The sequence below is a fragment of the Triturus cristatus genome, chromosome 5_2 (assembly GCF_964204655.1).
Source record: "Triturus cristatus chromosome 5_2, aTriCri1.1, whole genome shotgun sequence".
NCBI classification, from domain to species: domain Eukaryota; kingdom Metazoa; phylum Chordata; class Amphibia; order Caudata; family Salamandridae; genus Triturus; species Triturus cristatus.
The window spans coordinates 371,223,801-371,241,356 of record NC_140588.1 but is presented as its reverse complement, the minus strand read 5'-3'; positions in this window follow the sequence as shown (position 1 = coordinate 371,241,356).

Genomic DNA, 17,556 nt, shown 5'->3' with positions numbered 1-17,556 from the left:
CCCCATTAGGGCCCGGCCAACCACCGGAGCTGTCACGGTCCGTAGGGGCACCGCCTCGGGGTAGCGGGTGGCATGGTCCACCAGTACTAAGATGAACCTGTGTCCTTGTGCCGTGCGGGGGTCCAGAGGCCCCACGATGTCTATCCCCACCCTCTCAAACGGGGTGGTGACCACAGGGAAGGGTTGCAGAGGGGCTTTCAGCTTCCGACCACTCTTCCCGCTGGCTTGGCATGTGGGGCAAGATCGGCAGTGGTTCAGGACGTCGTTCCTCATCTTCGGCCAGAAAAAGTGGGTCACTAGGCGGCTGTACGTTTTATCTTGGCCCAGGTGTCCAGCCAGGGGGACATCGTGGGCCAGGTTGAGCAGAAAGTCTCTGAAGCGGAGAGGTACCACCAGTACTCGACCGGCCCCCAGCTCGGCGATTCTTTGCTCGCTGTATAGCAGGTCGTTATCCCAGTAGACCCAGTGAGTTCCGGTGGAGTCCCCTGCGTTCTGGGCGCTGGCTTGTTGGCGCAGTCCCTCGAGGGAGGGACAGGTCTTTTGTTCCTGGCGGAACAGTGCTTGGGTGGGCCCCCCCTCTTGACACCACTGAGCCAGGTCAGGAAGGTCCTGGGGTTGCGCGTCCCCTTCGGCCGTCGGGTCTGGGAGGCTGGCCTCGTCGTCGTCTTCTACTGGGGCGACTGGGGGCGGAGGTGCTGGCCATTCTGGTTCTTCTGATCGAGGGACGGCACGGGCGGCCATAGACCGGGTGGTTATGCAGGCCCAGTCCGGGAGGCCCAGCATCCCCAGGTGCTCTCTTCTCTCAACGGTGGCCCACGGGGAACTCTCGAGGTCATTCCCCAGGAGGCAGTCCACGGGGGCATCGTCCCGGACCGTCACCTTCAACAGGCCGGAGACCCCTCCCCATTCGAATGGAACGCAGGCCATTTGACACATACTTTCAGAGTTGTCGGCCGAGCGGACGGGGCAGAGAATGTTCGGCAGGATCTGCTCGGGCTTCACCAGGTGACAGCGGACGGCCGTCACACTGGCGCCGGTGTCACGCAAGGCCTCGGCTCGTTGTCCATTAATGGTCACCCACTGACCGTATTTCCTGGTGTTAGCGGGTAGGGGAGCCCGCGGGACCATGTCTCTTCCCCCCAAGCACGCCAGGACCATGGCGGCCGGTTCCCACTCTTGCTGGGTCGGCTCATACTCCTCTGGTTCCTCCAATGATCGCTCTTCCCCCAGGGCGGCGGCAGCTACCTGGCGGGGCTTGGGTGTTTGGTTCTGCGGGCAGCTCGGGTCATTGGCGTAGTGGCCGACTCGCTGGCAACGGTGGCACGTGACGTTGGCTCGGACCCCAGGGCGCCACGGGGGGTTTCCCCGACCGGCCGGAGCCGGGGTGCTGGCCACGGGTGTTGTGGGCAAGGCGTCTCTCCCTCGCCCCTGGCCCCCTCCTCCTCCCCGAGGACGGTGCTGGCCTTGGTTGTTTCTGTTCTGTTCGTGTGGCCCCCTCCGGCCCACTCGGGTGCTTTCCCATCGGTCAGCTTCGGCGGCGAGCTGCCGGGGGTCAGTCAGCTTACTGTCGAGGAGGTGCTGCCTGAGCTCGACGAAGCAGTTGTTCGACAGGTGCTCCCATACCATCAGGTTAAAGAGTTGTTCGTAGGTGGTGACCTGGCTCCCCTTTATCCAACCCTCGAAGGCACGGCTGAAATAGTTCACGTATTCTACCCAAGTTGTACCTGGGATCCGGGTGCAATCTCTGAACCTCTGGCGGTACATCTCGGGTGTGAGGCCGTATCGGGTGAGGAGGGCAGCCTTCATGTGGTCGTAGGACGACATTTGGTGATCTGGGAGCTGCAGTAGGGCATCGCACCCCTCGTTGATAAACCTCCCCCAGAGTCCGGCTCCCCAATCACTCCGGTCGATCCGGTGGGAGGTCATGGCGATCTCGTAGGCTTTAAACCACTGTTGTATGTCGTCTTCTCGGACATACTCGCGGACAACATCCTTGGGGATGTGGACTTTTTTCTTGATTGGCCCCGGGGTGTGTGGTCGCTCAGGCACCCCCAGTTCTTTATTCTGTTTCCGAAGTTCTATTTCCGCCAGTTTGCGCTCGTGCTCGAGCGTTATTTTTTTCTCCCCCAGCTCTCTCTGTCTCTGCTTCTCTTCTCGTTCATCTCGGAGCCGCATGTGCTCGAGGTTGAGTTTCTGTTCAGCTAACTTGAGTTCCCCATCCATCTTGAGTCGTGCCATTTCCAACTCGTGCAATCTGGTTCTTTCTCTTTCTCGGATCTCCTCCTGCGAGAGGCCCGTTCCCCGCTCCTCAGGAGCCGTGGCGTTCCCCTCTGGTGTGATGCTGCTTTGGTCGGAGGGTCCGGCGACCCCAGTTTCTGTCCACGACTCTAGGGCGTGCTTTAGATCATCTTTGGTACTCAGGCCGGTGGTAGCAATGCCAAGTTCTATGCAGAACTGTCTCAGTTCGCGGTGGTTGTATTCTTCTAATTTATCCATTTGGAATTTCTCGGTGGAGTTGCTATCTTTGGCTGACATCGTGTTGTTGTCGTGGGGTGAGCTACTCTCTGTACGATTACGCGTTGATTCGGATCGCGCCGCTGGCCACCAATGTTAGAAAGGATAGACGGACCGGGAGGGTCGGCCGGGGTCAGGAGGAGAGGTCTCCGGGGAGAGCCGTCTCCAGCGATCGTACAGACAAGTAACTTCCCCCCCCACAGACAGATACCACACCCGGATAAGGTTCAGTGTTCTTTATAAGCACTTCTTAAGGTACGGTTGAATGTTACAAGGAGGTCTGGACTCAGGGGTCCCCTCGATTCAAGTCTCTCAAAGCAGGGTAAGGGGTAGCGGGACAGTCTGTATACCAGTCAGGTAGTTTGGATGAGATGATGATTAGCTCACAATCCTCGAGCTTAGTTGGTGCGGGCCGCGGCAGCGCCAGCAGGTCCCGGAAAGATGGTCGATGTACGGTCCGCGGCAGCGCCAGTAGGTCCCGGTGAGGATGGTCGTTACAACGGGCCGCGGCAGCGCCAGCAGGTCCCGGAAAGATGGTCGATATACGGTCCGCAGCAGCGCCAGCAGGTCCCGGTGAGGATGGTCGTTACAACGGGCCGCGGCAGCGCCAGCAGGTCCCGACGAGGATGGATATCGTAGAAGGCCGCGGCAGCGCCAGCAGGCAGGACGATGGTTCACAGGAGCGGGCTACGGCAGCGCCAGTAGTCCGTCAAGGCTGAGTTCTCTCGGTGTCTCTCGACTCCAGGATACAACTGCCTTCCCGCTCCGGAGCTGCCCCAGTTATAGGGCAGGCGCTCTTTGATGTCCGGACCCTCGCACTTGGAGGTCGGAGGGCCCGGGATGAAGGTGTCCAGACACCCAGCAGGGGGTGGAGCCAGCGCCTGGGGGAGCTGGAGGCGATCGGCACCTGGCGGGGGAAGAGCTCTTGACACTTCGTCCTCCTATTGACCTGCCAAGTGGTCCGCTCACCTCCCGGGTGGATGGTGGTGCCGGGATGTCGGGGCCGGTCAGGCCCGGGGTTTAGGGTCGGGGCGAGGCCACGCGGCCTCGTGGTGCAGGGCCCAAGATGGCGGCTTGAACCGGCCGGGGGAGCCGGTGGGGCTGGGCCCTGTGATGAGTAGAGGTCCGAGGGCAGAAGATCCGTCGGGAGACGGGGTACGGGTGCTTTTCGTGGGTTAAGCCTGGTGGGCCGGAGCTCGGGCCCTGTCGTGCGGGGAGGGAGCAAGCCCTTCGTGTGGCCTGTCCAACAATGGCCAGGGTATATCCATCCCTCATGCAGCTGGTGTGCAACACTCCCCATATGCACTCACCCACATGACAGGGGACTTACACACACACACCAATGTCCAGGGGACGAACCCATCATTTGGACACTCACAGCACAGGTACACTAAACAAACACACATCTATGGGTACTGTCACCTGTCACACTGGGGGGACCACAGAATCACATCAGGACTGTAGAAACAACATTCCCAGGAGGAGTAGCCAGGCAGAATGTGGCATGCACCATGCATTGATTGTCACAGTAAGCACTATGCAACTGAGTGCACACAGGAACTACAGCATGCTCTGCATGGGAGACATGAGGCCTTCCCCACCCTGGGACCCACTCTAAACATGCATGTCTGTCACACATGGACACAATGCCAGAAGTCACAGTCACAAAAAGGGGCACAGTCTAAGCTAGTGGAGTCTGCACTCACCTGCTCCCCTGGTCGACCATACAGCATGGTGTACTGTGGGAGGATCACATCCACCAACGCCATTTTCTCCTCCATGGTGAATGGCTGGGCCCTCTCCACAGACCTGGACATGGTGCCAGAGGAATCACAAGCAGCAGCAGTGTTGTGGAATGAAAGGATGTGCAGGCAAGTGCTCTCTCATGGGACCTGGCTGCCTTGTATCTGCCTTGCTGGCCTGTTTCATTTACAGGAGTGCAGAGTGATTGGTCAGTCACATTAGCATCCTACGTTTCCTCCAATCCCTTTAACCCTACCCCAGTGAGTGTCTTTGCATGGTTTAAAAATTGAGCATGATGTCAAGTCAACAACCACGTTGCAACAAAGTATATTGTTTCCAACCGACTTCTGCTGGCCACCTGATGGAAAAATTCAAACTTTAAACTCGGTCTCCATGACAACCAGCATGCATTTAGGCCCTTATACTTGTCCCTCATGTGTCCCCTATGTTATTTCAATATTCACACACAGGTACAGTGCGTTCCACGGCCCTAGGGCACCCCAAATGCAGTGAAATGGACCTTACACGCGTGTGTACGGTCCCTATCACTATGGGGGTGCTCGCGTATGCGTACGCCATAGTAATACGGACCGTACACGCGTGTGTACGGTCCCTATCACTATGGGAGTGCTCGCGTATGCGTACGCCATAGTAATACGGACCCTACACACGCGGGTACGGACCGTATCACCATGGCGTACGCCTAGGGCTGCACAACCATTGTGGTACGGACCCTACACATGCGGGTACGGTCCGTATCACTATGGCGTACGCATACGCCAGCACTCCCATAGTGATAGGGACCCTACACGCGCGTGTACGGTCTGTATCACTATGGCGTACGCATACGCCAGCACTCCCATAGTGATAGGGACCCTACATGCGCGTGTACGGTCCGTATCACTATGGGGTACGCATACGCCAGCACTCCCATTGTGATAGGGACCGTACACACGCCCTCAGTGCGTATGTACGGTGCGTTTCACACCTGACAGTGGTGACAGGCGGCACACAGACAGGAATAGAGCTGTCATACTTGGCCAAGGCTGGACATCAAGGCATTGTCTGTGCAGTACTACATGTGTCGGGCACAGGTGTGTCAGGCTGTGATGTGGCACATTACTCCTGAGGTGTGAAGCAAATGACTGTATGATGAGCTGTTTTAGAAAAAAGAGGGTTAACGGCGGACTCCAACGGCTGCACCTCCTTACTGTGTTCCCATAGTATGTGATCAAACGGTATAGTTAATGATGGTGTGCATACAAACGCCCCTGCATCCGCCGTTAGTAGATGCAAACTGCCAAGCAGATCAATGAAGTTTCGGGAGGGGTTTGGAGCGGTGCACCACCAATTTACTTATCAATACATCACACCAAGTGGTCAGTTGTTTGTACTCAAAAAATCTTTATTTTAAATTAATTGTCCAACCAAAGTCTCAGCCAACGCGTTTCGTTCAGATTGAACTTCGTCAGGGCTGGAAGAGTATAGAGAAACATGAAAATGCCGTGTATATATATTATAGTATTACATTAATTTTGGAACCACATAGGCATACGTATGCCCCTCTTTTTTTACTAATGTAATACTATAATATATATACATGGCATTTTCATTTGCATTGTTATGTATTGTATATAAATTTTTTGCATAAAATTGTTCTGTATGGTTATGTTTATGTATTGAGTGCTTATAGTATATCCTTTTTTTGTCCTGTGCATATTTTCTTAGTATGTGGTGCTTTTAAATGTGTCTTTTAATGTACTTTTTAAATGTTTTTTGTGGTGCGTATATTTATGTTATGTTTCTCTATACTCTTCCAGCCCTGACGAAGTTCAATCTGAACGAAACGCGTTAGCTGAGACTTTGGTTGGACAATTAATTTAAAATAAAGATTTTTTGAGTACAAACAACTGACCACTTGGTGTGATGTATTGATAAGTAAATTGGTGGTGCACCGCTCCAAACCCCTCCCGAAACTTCATTGATCTGTATGATGAGCTGTGTACACATGTCATGTGTGATGGTGCACTGTGTGCCACACATCCCCTTCACTCTTTTGACATGTGTGCATGTAGTACAGACTTGTTGAGCCATGCGTCACTGGCATGGCACAGTCACCTACACCCGCAACTGTCCCCTGATGCCAGGTACACGGAATGTTACACCTGGGATGTGAATGCCCGCGTTGCACGCTGTAACTATGTCATGTGTGTGTCATGTGTTCCCATGGGTTTGCTGTAGGTGTTTGGTCAAATTCATCTGCAGTTGCTGCAACCAACATGTGTCTGTGTGTAGATGACCATTAACGATAATGGGGCAACCCAGTAACCCTCAGAACCTGGGTAAGATAGTATGTACAGAAAACAATGGTTCTGTCGGAAAATGAACGGACTAACTTAATAGGTATTGAATACACTTTAGATTCTAAAGGACACACACAGACCAAAAGAAACAGGACAGAATCCAGGTCACTTGATAGAATGATATTAATTAATGTATCAAAAACACCAAAGCTATTTACAGGGTAATCCAACCAAAAAACACAGAATGTAGTGAAACAATTAGTGAAACGGTGATACTTAGCACAAAACACATCACATATAACGAATATGTACAATGAACAATACATAAAAATAATCAACAAACAAGGTCCTATTTACAATACATAAGCCACTTAAGGGTTCAAAGTTTCCTCGTTTTCTAAGTGGATTTGCATGTGACGCATAGGACATGTAACGTCGACGTTTCGACCCTGGGATAATTGTGCCAATTATTACGCATCAGATTGGGTCTTCATCAGGACAGACGGGGTGGGGGACCTGTAAACGCAAGGGATATGGTGTCAGGGCCATGTGTGTGTTACATGTAAAGGAAATAATTAATTTCCCTATTACCATCAATTGTCTCACCTGGGGAACCAATTTAAATTGTAGGAAACGGATTCCTGTTGTCGCAAATGCAGATGGCCAACATCAAATGTTGAAATACTAGTTTAATCCTGCAAAAGATTAAAGGGGAGGAACTGATGTAAAATCTGGACAGGTTGCGTTGGAAATGGTGGAAACATACCTGTGTGCACAGGAGAAAAACGTACCTTTGGGACGGAGATATGATTTGGAAGGAGGAGTGGTGCTGTCTCTACAATCGCCACAAACTGAAAAAACAAAGGGCAAAGGGGTGTCTGAGTGATTAAGGAAGATTAATCATTTAGGAATGAGACGCCCCTATCAATATAATCTACTCGTGATAAGACGAATAATTAAGGAAGAGGAAATTGAAGTACATGTGGTGGTCAAGATCAGGAAGTAATGTATATCACCCAAACACATGATACTAAAGTTTTAGAGGTGACTGATGCCAAAGCGCAAGGTGTCACAATTATGCGTAAAATTTATCAGACGCACACCGAATACTAAATTGTTGGAGGTGCATAATGTCAAAAGCGCAAGCTATCACAATTATGGTAGGGCGTGAATAGCCTGATATCAATATATGAGTAAAGCTGGCTTGGTGGTGGATATTGCCATGTATAATCTTTTACTAAACCAAGTCCGTGAATGCAAATGCAAAGGACAAATATATCACGGCGTATATTAGTTAATAACAAACGGTGTTGCCGTGTAAAGATATTGTAACAATTATACTGGGGCGCGTAGTTGTAAACCCCCGTATACAGAATAATAAAAAGCCAAAGGTGCCTTGTGCCAAACAACGCAAGATATCACAAATATGGTGGGGCGTGAGTATTATAACTTTATTGTGATCTTTCCCATAACTAATACAAACTATGTCAGAGAAAGAAACATTGTCCTACAGTGAGGATTATATAAATAAATTGATTCAAGAACAAGCAGAATTTGACTATCTGGGCACTGGCCTAACGCCCATTGACACCTCCTTGAATGATAAATTGTCCCGTCTGGAAAGATTGGAGAAGAAATTGATTCGAACCAGACTACATGGACATCTCTTAACCAAGTATTTGCAAGCCAACATCATTCCAAAAGGACTGCAGGTCCGTAACGAGCCAGCCATTTTTATTGATCTTCCAAAATTCCGTGAAGGGTTCAGCTTTGTGGCAAACAACTGTTCCCGCCACTGGATGGTGCTTGGGGTGGAAACTGCCCTTGAGTATGCGAAAAAACTGATCGTAGAGATAACTGAACTAAAGAAAGAGATCTTAGAAGACAGGAGCTTGAAGAACGCAAAAGAAGCTCTGGAACGAGCAGAAAAGGCCACTTCCGAATTTAACACCATCACGTTGAGTAAGAAACTTGAGAAACTTGCCAAGGACATTAAAGCCTATGACAAAAAGTTAACATACCCCTATACGAGTGACGATTACTACATCCAAGACTCGCAGGGGTACTACACCAACCGGAACAGACAATATTCCCGGAGATTCGCCACCTTCTCAAACTCATCATTCGGGAGTGGCTCAGAAAACGACTCTGAAAGAGCGAGTACAAGTTCGGATAACCGCCCATACACAGAGGCTACTAATTTCCAGCCACCTGAGCAATCGTTCCAACAAGGTCCAGCTTACCAACCACGCACCAGATACCCAGACAATTTTGGACCATCCAATTCGGCTTTTTTAGGGGAACCCTCCTGGACAAGTCGAGATCAGAACTGGGGGCGTCCGCCCAGATGGAATCAAACACGTGGGAACCAACGGGGCAACTCCCGGGTTCGCTTCCAAGCACAAGCTCAACAGAATCACGGGGAGATCCGCACCAGACGTCAGACCTACCGGTGGTAATTCCTATACCAGACAACTCCTCAAACACTGAAGATCCAACAGTGCATCAGGAGAATGCCGCTCTGTCTGTCACAAATAAAAAGGACCCGGTATTGAACATCTCAAAGTATACTTTGAACAAAGCAGAACACGATATTCTTGCTAGGGGCTTGTCCTTTGTTCCTACCTCCGTCCCCAACTCCTTTAACATCAAACTGGAGTTGCAACAATTCTTCAGGAAGATTCGCCTTAAATACTTCTTTGCGAAAAATGACAGTTACAAAAAGAACATTACAGCAACAGAATTCCGTCCGCCCTCAACTTTTACACCGGCCTCATACTTAATGAATGAAAAGATCTTGGCTTATGAAAAAGTGGTGATGTTTGAAACAATGGAAATCCTTAACAACACCAAGTACATCAAGCACAACATCACCAAAGAAGAAAGGTCTGCATTGTCTACATTAAACAACAACAAGTCGATTGTAATTAAGCCTGCAGACAAGGGTGGAGCGGTGGTCGTACAAGACACTGAAGATTACATAAAAGAAATCAATTCTCAACTTAGCTGTCCCGACAGTTACAGAAAGATCTCATGTGATCCTACCAGGGAGATTGCTAAGCTCATCCGTGATTTAACAACCTACGGCCTTGAACAGGGATTCCTCTCGGAATCTGAGAGCAAATTCCTCAACAAAACTGACCCAAGAATACCCACAATATACACCATTCCTAAGGTCCATAAAAACCTTTCAAAACCTCCCGGAAGACCTATCGTGTCCGGCTGCGGCTCCGTCCTAGAACCCTTGAACCAATACCTTGATAGTTTTTTACAACCTTTTGTCTTGGAAACTAGGTCGTTCATTAGGGACACTATGCATACCATCCAAATTTTTGAAGGCCAACCTTTTGACTGTTCCTTACAACTGTTTGCAACTCTAGATGTATGCTCGCTGTACACCAGCATACCGCAACATGAGGCTATAGAAGTCATGAGTAACGTACTGGACTCTCGTCCAAGACCACACTGGGTTCCAACAGACTTCCTTGTTAAACTACTTCACATAGCGATGGAAAAAAACTACTTTATCTTTTACAACGAGTTTTATCTTCAATGTAGAGGAGTAGCCATGGGGGCCGGATTCGCGCCAAGCTTAGCGAATCTCTATATGGATCATTTCGAGGACAGCACCATCTACTCGGCTTTGAATCCTTTCTTAGACAACATCACGGCGTGGAAGAGATATATAGATGACGTCCTCATGCTATGGACTGGGACAGAAAATCAACTAATAGCCTTTGCAGCTTGGTTGAACTCACAGAATCATAACATTCAATTCACCATGTCATACCACAGGGAATCAATACCTTTTTTGGATTTGACTTTACAAGCGGAAGACGGGATCATTTTGATGTCTCTATACAAGAAGCCTACAGACCGTAACACCTTGTTACAATATAATTCTCACCATCCCAGAAACCTACGGGACAATCTTCCGTATGGACAATTTTTAAGGTTGAGGCGCAACTGTTCAAGAAGAAGTGACTACTTCAAGGAAACTGACATTCTGATTGCCAAACTGAGGGAGAGAGGATACCCTAAAGGCTTGCTGAACAGATCACGAAAAAGGGCCTGGTACAGGCCCAGAGAAACGCTCCTTGAGGTGCAACCCAAAAACGAAGAAATGGGGCGACTAATCTGTGTTACTACATTCAACACCAGAAGTAACGAGATCAACAAAGTCATTAGAAAATATTGGAATCTGGTGGGCCCTGAGATTGGCTATCCTGAAGTCCCTATGTTTGCGTTCAAACGTGCCAAAAACGTTAAGGAGTTTGTAGTATCCTCATATCTGGAACCCCCACCAACACCTAATGTAAGATCTATGCTACAACTACCACAAATTCATGGACATCATAAATGCGGTCACTGCAAGGTCTGTCCGAACACCAAAGAGGGTACCAGCTTCGATCACTTGGGAAAGACGTACTCCCTGAACCACTTTTCAAATTGCAACAGTCAAAACGTGATTTATGCAATCAGATGTCCCTGCAAACTGATATATGTAGGCCAGACTACACAAAAAGTGAAAAACAGGATCCAACAACATCAGAGCAGGATCAAATGTAAATCCCTTGGGGCTCCATTGGTAGAACACTATACGAACAAGAGACATACACATCAAGACCTAGAGTGGTGGGTGCTTGAGAAGGTCACATTACACAGAAGGGGTGGTAACATGGGCACTTCTCTCAACTTTAAAGAGTGTCGTTGGATCCATCTTCTGGATGCCACCAACAGTGGGCTGAATGAACATGAGGAAACTTGTTTACAAATGAGCAAACTTTAAATTCTGTTTTTGATCTCGTTGAAGATTTAGCAACAGTCATACATAAAGTAATTTTGCATTAAGCATGTTGTGTTTATGTTTATGTTTACGTCCCTTAGCGTAACTCTTGCTAAGGCCTACTTATCTCGTGGTGACATCTCTGGATATGTGATAAATATGTGCCCTTAATTGCGACCTTTATTTATATATATAAATATGATTTGTGCAAGTCTAGCTCTATGTATATACTTTCAAAAAGTAATGTGTCATCCTATTACACATATGGGGTGTATTATGACTTCTGCCACCACACTTGTCATGTGATTTCAGAACCATGTCACGTTTGAGAAACATGCTATAAGGTAATTTCACAGCACACCAGGGACAGTACATGTAAGAATGCTCAAATATGTTAATTCTCATACGGATGGGGCTTACTATAACTTCTGCCATTACATTTTCCATGTGACTTCTGAATCAGGTCACAGCACTCCCGCATTAATCACATCGCGTTTTCCTAAATGGACGATGTATGTAAGAATGCTTAAATATGTTAATTATCAAGCATTCACTACCACATTGAGGCAGCATAACTTGTATAAACATAAACTAATTTGTTTCCGGCGTGTTTCCTCCCGTTCCAATTAACGTCGGTCCCGTCAGCTCGTCAGCACTCTGCTGGCGCCCGCCCTTAATTCCATTCCTGGCTTTCCACTTTCTGCTGATTCATTCTAACAGCCGCGCGCCCATGGCTTCCCACTACGTCATATAGTTAGCTCAGGGCGGGAGCTCGCTGTCAGTTGCAGCTGAGCCGTAGACGGAATCAGATGTCCATTCACGGACTTCAAGTAAGTCGACATCGCGCCGTCTGACTCATCGATTGAATGTAGTACACGGCCACAACACTTGTTAAATAAGCCGTGATAGATTTATTTCTTGTGGTGGTCTAGTTAAAAAGTATATATGGCAATAGTCGTCTTTACTCATGAATTGGTATTAGGTTAAACTATAAAGTTATAATACTCACGCCCCACCATATTTGTGATATCTTGCGTTGTTTGGCACAAGGCACCTTTGGCTTTTTATTATTCTGTATACGGGGGTTTACAACTACGCGCCCCAGTATAATTGTTACAATATCTTTACACGGCAACACCGTTTGTTATTAACTAATATACGCCGTGATATATTTGTCCTTTGCATTTGCATTCACGGACTTGGTTTAGTAAAAGATTATACATGGCAATATCCACCACCAAGCCAGCTTTACTCATATATTGATATCAGGCTATTCACGCCCTACCATAATTGTGATAGCTTGCGCTTTTGACATTATGCACCTCCAACAATTTAGTATTCGGTGTGCGTCTGATAAATTTTACGCATAATTGTGACACCTTGCGCTTTGGCATCAGTCACCTCTAAAACTTTAGTATCATGTGTTTGGGTGATATACATTACTTCCTGATCTTGACCACCGCATGTACTTCAATTTCCTCTTCCTTAATTATTCGTCTTATCACGAGTAGATTATATTGATAGGGGCATCTCATTCCTAAATGATTAATCTTCCTTAATCACTCAGACACCCCTTTGCTCTTTGTTTTTTCAGTTTGTGGCGATTGTAGAGACAGCACCACTCCTCCTTCCAAATCATATCTCCGTCCCAAAGGTACGTTTTTCTCCTGTGCACACAGGTATGTTTCCACCATTTCCAACGCAACCTGTCCAGATTTTACATCAGTTCCTCCCCTTTAATCTTTTGCAGGATTAAACTAGTATTTCAACATTTGATGTTGGCCATCTGCATTTGCGACAACAGGAATCCGTTTCCTACAATTTAAATTGGTTCCCCAGGTGAGACAATTGATGGTAATAGGGAAATTAATTATTTCCTTTACATGTAACACACACATGGCCCTGACACCATATCCCTTGCGTTTACAGGTCCCCCACCCCGTCTGTCCTGATGAAGACCCAATCTGATGCGTAATAATTGGCACAATTATCCCAGGGTCGAAACGTCGACGTTACATGTCCTATGCGTCACATGCAAATCCACTTAGAAAACGAGGAAACTTTGAACCCTTAAGTGGCTTATGTATTGTAAATAGGACCTTGTTTGTGGATTATTTTTATGTATTGTTCATTGTACATATTCGTTATATGTGATGTGTTTTGTGCTAAGTATCACCGTTTCACTAATTGTTTCACTACATTCTGGTGCCGATCACGATCCGGTAAAAAATTCCCCCGTGCGACTCGTATCGGGTCTTTTTACCGTACGAATCGTACAAGTGCCGTACGAACTGGCAATCACGATTCGCATGGTAAAAAGTCCATACGACCCGCACCGGGAATCATTCCCCACACGTCCTCGGGTCGGAAAATGTGTCCGACACGTCCTCGGACGATTTACCTTACAAACGTAAAAATCCAAGTCCGACCGAGGAATCACGATCCATCCCGTGCGTCCGAGCCTACAACCGTATGGAAAAAACACCGTCCGCACCGAACACCAATAGCAACCATGGAGACATGTGCCCGCATACGCGCCCAACACTCCCCCCAGCCCCCGTACGTCCGACACGTACCCCCCGTATATGTATACCCCCACCCGTCTATGTACACCCCAGTACGTTCCAGTCGTACCCCCACCCCAGTACGTGTCGTACCACCGTCAATGTAAACCCCCCCACCCCTGTACGTGTCGTACCACCGTCTATGTACACCCCAGTACGTTCCAGTCGCACCCCCACCCCAGTACGTGTCGTACCCCCCGTGTACCTACACCCCAGTACGTTCGAGCCACACCCCCACCCCAGTACGTGTCACAGCCCCGTCTACCTACACCCCAGTACGTTCCAGTCGTACCCCCACCCCAGTACGTGTCGTACCACCGTCAATGTACACCCCCCCACCCCTGTACGTGTCGTACCACCGTCAATGTACACCCCCCCACCCCTGTACGTGTCGTACCACCGTCTATGTACACCCCAGTACGTTCCAGTCGTACCCCCACCCCAGTACGTGTCGTACCACCGTCAATGTACACCCCCCCACCCCTGTACGTGTCGTACCACCGTCAATGTACACCCCCCACCCCTGTACGTGTCGTACCACCGTCTATGTACACCCCCCCACCCCTGTACGTGTCGTACCACCGTCCATGTACACCCCAGTACGTTCCAGTCGTACCCCCACCCCAGTACGTGTCGTACCACCGTCAATGTACACCCCCCCACCCCTGTACGTGTCGTACCACCGTCAATGTACACCCCCCCACCCCTGTACGTGTCGTACCACCGTCTATGTACACCCCAGTACGTTCCAGTCGTACCCCCACCCCAGTACGTGTCGTACCACCGTCAATGCACACCCCCCCACCCCTGTACGTGTCGTACCACCGTCAATGTACACCCCCCCACCCCTGTACGTGTCGTACCACCGTCTATGTACACCCCCCCACCCCTGTACGTGTCGTACCACCGTCTATGTACACCCCAGTACGTTCCAGTCGTACCCCCACCCCAGTACGTGTCGTACCACCGTCAATGTACACCCCCCCACCCCTGTACGTGTCGTACCACCGTCAATGTACACCCCCCACCCCTGTACGTGTCGTACCACCGTCTATGTACACCCCAGTACGTTCCAGTCGTACCCCCACCCCAGTACGTGTCGTACCACCGTCAATGTACACCCCCCCACCCCTGTACGTGTCGTACCACCGTCAATGTACACCCCCCACCCCTGTACGTGTCGTACCACCGTCTATGTACACCCCCCCACCCCTGTACGTGTCTTACCACCGTCCATGTACACCCCAGTACGTTCCAGTCGTACCCCCACCCCAGTACGTGTCGTACCACCGTCAATGTACACCCCCCCACCCCTGTACGTGTCGTACCACCGTCAATGTACACCCCCCCACCCCTGTACGTGTCGTACCACCGTCTATGTACACCCCAGTACGTTCCAGTCGTACCCCCACCCCAGTACGTGTCGTACCACCGTCAATGTACACCCCCCCACCCATGTACGTGTCGTACCACCGTCAATGTACACCCCCCCACCCCTGTACGTGTCGTACCACCGTCTATGTACACCCCAGTACGTTCCAGTCGTACCCCCACCCCAGTACGTGTCGTACCACCGTGAACCTACACCCCAGTACGTTCCAGTCGTACCCCCACCCCAGTACGTGTCGTACCACCGTCAATGTACACCCCCCCACCCCTGTACGTGTCGTACCACCGTCAATGTACACCCCCCACCCCTGTACGTGTCGTACCACCGTCTATGTACACCCCCCCACCCCTGTACGTGTCGTACCACCGTCTATGTACACCCCAGTACGTTCCAGTCGTACCCCCACCCCAGTACGTTCCTGGCGCACCCCCAACACAACCTCCTAAGTACGGAGCGCACCCCATGCCCCAACATCACAACCGCATGTACGAGTCGTACAAAGCCACACACAAGGACCAAATCGTACAACCAAATGGCCCATGTACACACCGTACACACGCTCAAAACGCACGTACACAACAAGGACAAAACAAAACAACTCAACAATACACCATTCGAAAGGCACACAGCCACTAAACATGGCCAACAACCACTAAAATAACACAATCACTGACCTGCAACTGTCAAAAACAAACAGAGGCCCAATACACCACCACTCCTTATAACACACCCACCCAAAATTCAAACACTGCCACACCCACCCATGGACCAATAAAAAGGGCCCACACACACAAACCATGAGCCTTTGCAACAGACCCACTGCTGCCAGACACCACAGAACCAGACTACAAGCGACACCACATCTTACACTTGCACACCTTCACACGACCACCCTCACAAACACCCTCTCATCACATTCACACACACACACAACCATCCACACCCCCCCCCAACATCCACACACCCCCCACACCCACACCATCCCCACCCACACCCCTCACCATGCCCACTACCAAGAATCCAAAGTTCAGTCACCGAGAGTTGGAGGTACTTGTTGATCAAATCCTCAGAGTCGAGCCACAGATCTTTGGAACATTGGTCAGAAGCACCAGCCAGGCAGCCAAAACAGCCATGTGGCAGACCATCGTCGATGCTGTGAATGCTGTTGCGGACACCAGGAGGACCAAGCAGGATTGCCAGAACAGGTGGTACGATCTGCGGAGGAGGGTCAGAGCCAAGAGACAGGAGGAACATGACCAGGCCAACGCCACCGGAGGAGGGCCCTCCCGCAGACCCGTACAGTACCATCCCTGGGAGGAGAGGGTGATGGCCATACTGCCGGTGGAGGCAGTTGAAGGAGTAGAAGGACTCCGAGACCCGGGTGAGTACACAAACAACGCACCTCACATGGGGGGAACTGCAACCACAACCAAAATTAATAACAGGCACGCAAACACCACAAGCCATCGCATTACTCAACCACACTCCATGAGCAGGCACATGCCACTGCTGCCACCATGCCCCATGCACCCAGCTGGACAATGTCAAGTCACAGGCCACAGAAGACAACAACACATGACACGGTAACCCGGATGGCGGGAGTGTGGGCACCAAGAATCACATAGTGCGACTCCAAAGCAGACAACAATGCCCTCTGCCCATATGGCCTAGGTCACAGCCAGACAAACACTGTGTCCCAACACAGGAATGACTTGCCAGCAAATGGCGGATGCCTTGCATCAACACATGGGGGTGAAGGCACTGTTTTGCACATGCCAGCAGCTAATGAACAGCCAACAGTGTGAAAGAGTGGCAGCACACACCACCACAGCAGCAGCGCACAGACACACAGCAGACAAAATGGGTGCCTGGAGATCAGAAACAAACTCACATCAACAGGCCAAGGGCCACTCAAAGATCTGCTAACAGTGTGTGCCCAGGAAGCTGGGCCAAGGTGACAGAGGGTGACACACGGAGGGAGGGAGAGGGGGACACAGAGGGAGGGAGAGGGGGACTGAGAGGGAGGGAGACACAGGAAGATGGACAGAGGGAGGAGGCTGACACACAGAGGGAGGGAGAGGGGAACAGAGAGGGAGGGAGAGGGGGACAGAGAGGGAGGGGGACACAGGAAGATGGACAGAGGGAGGAGGCTGACACACAGAGGGAGGGAGAGGGGGACAGAGAGGGAGGGAGAGGGGGACAGAGAGGGAGGGAGAGGGGGACAGAGAGGGAGGGAGACACAGGAAGATGGACAGA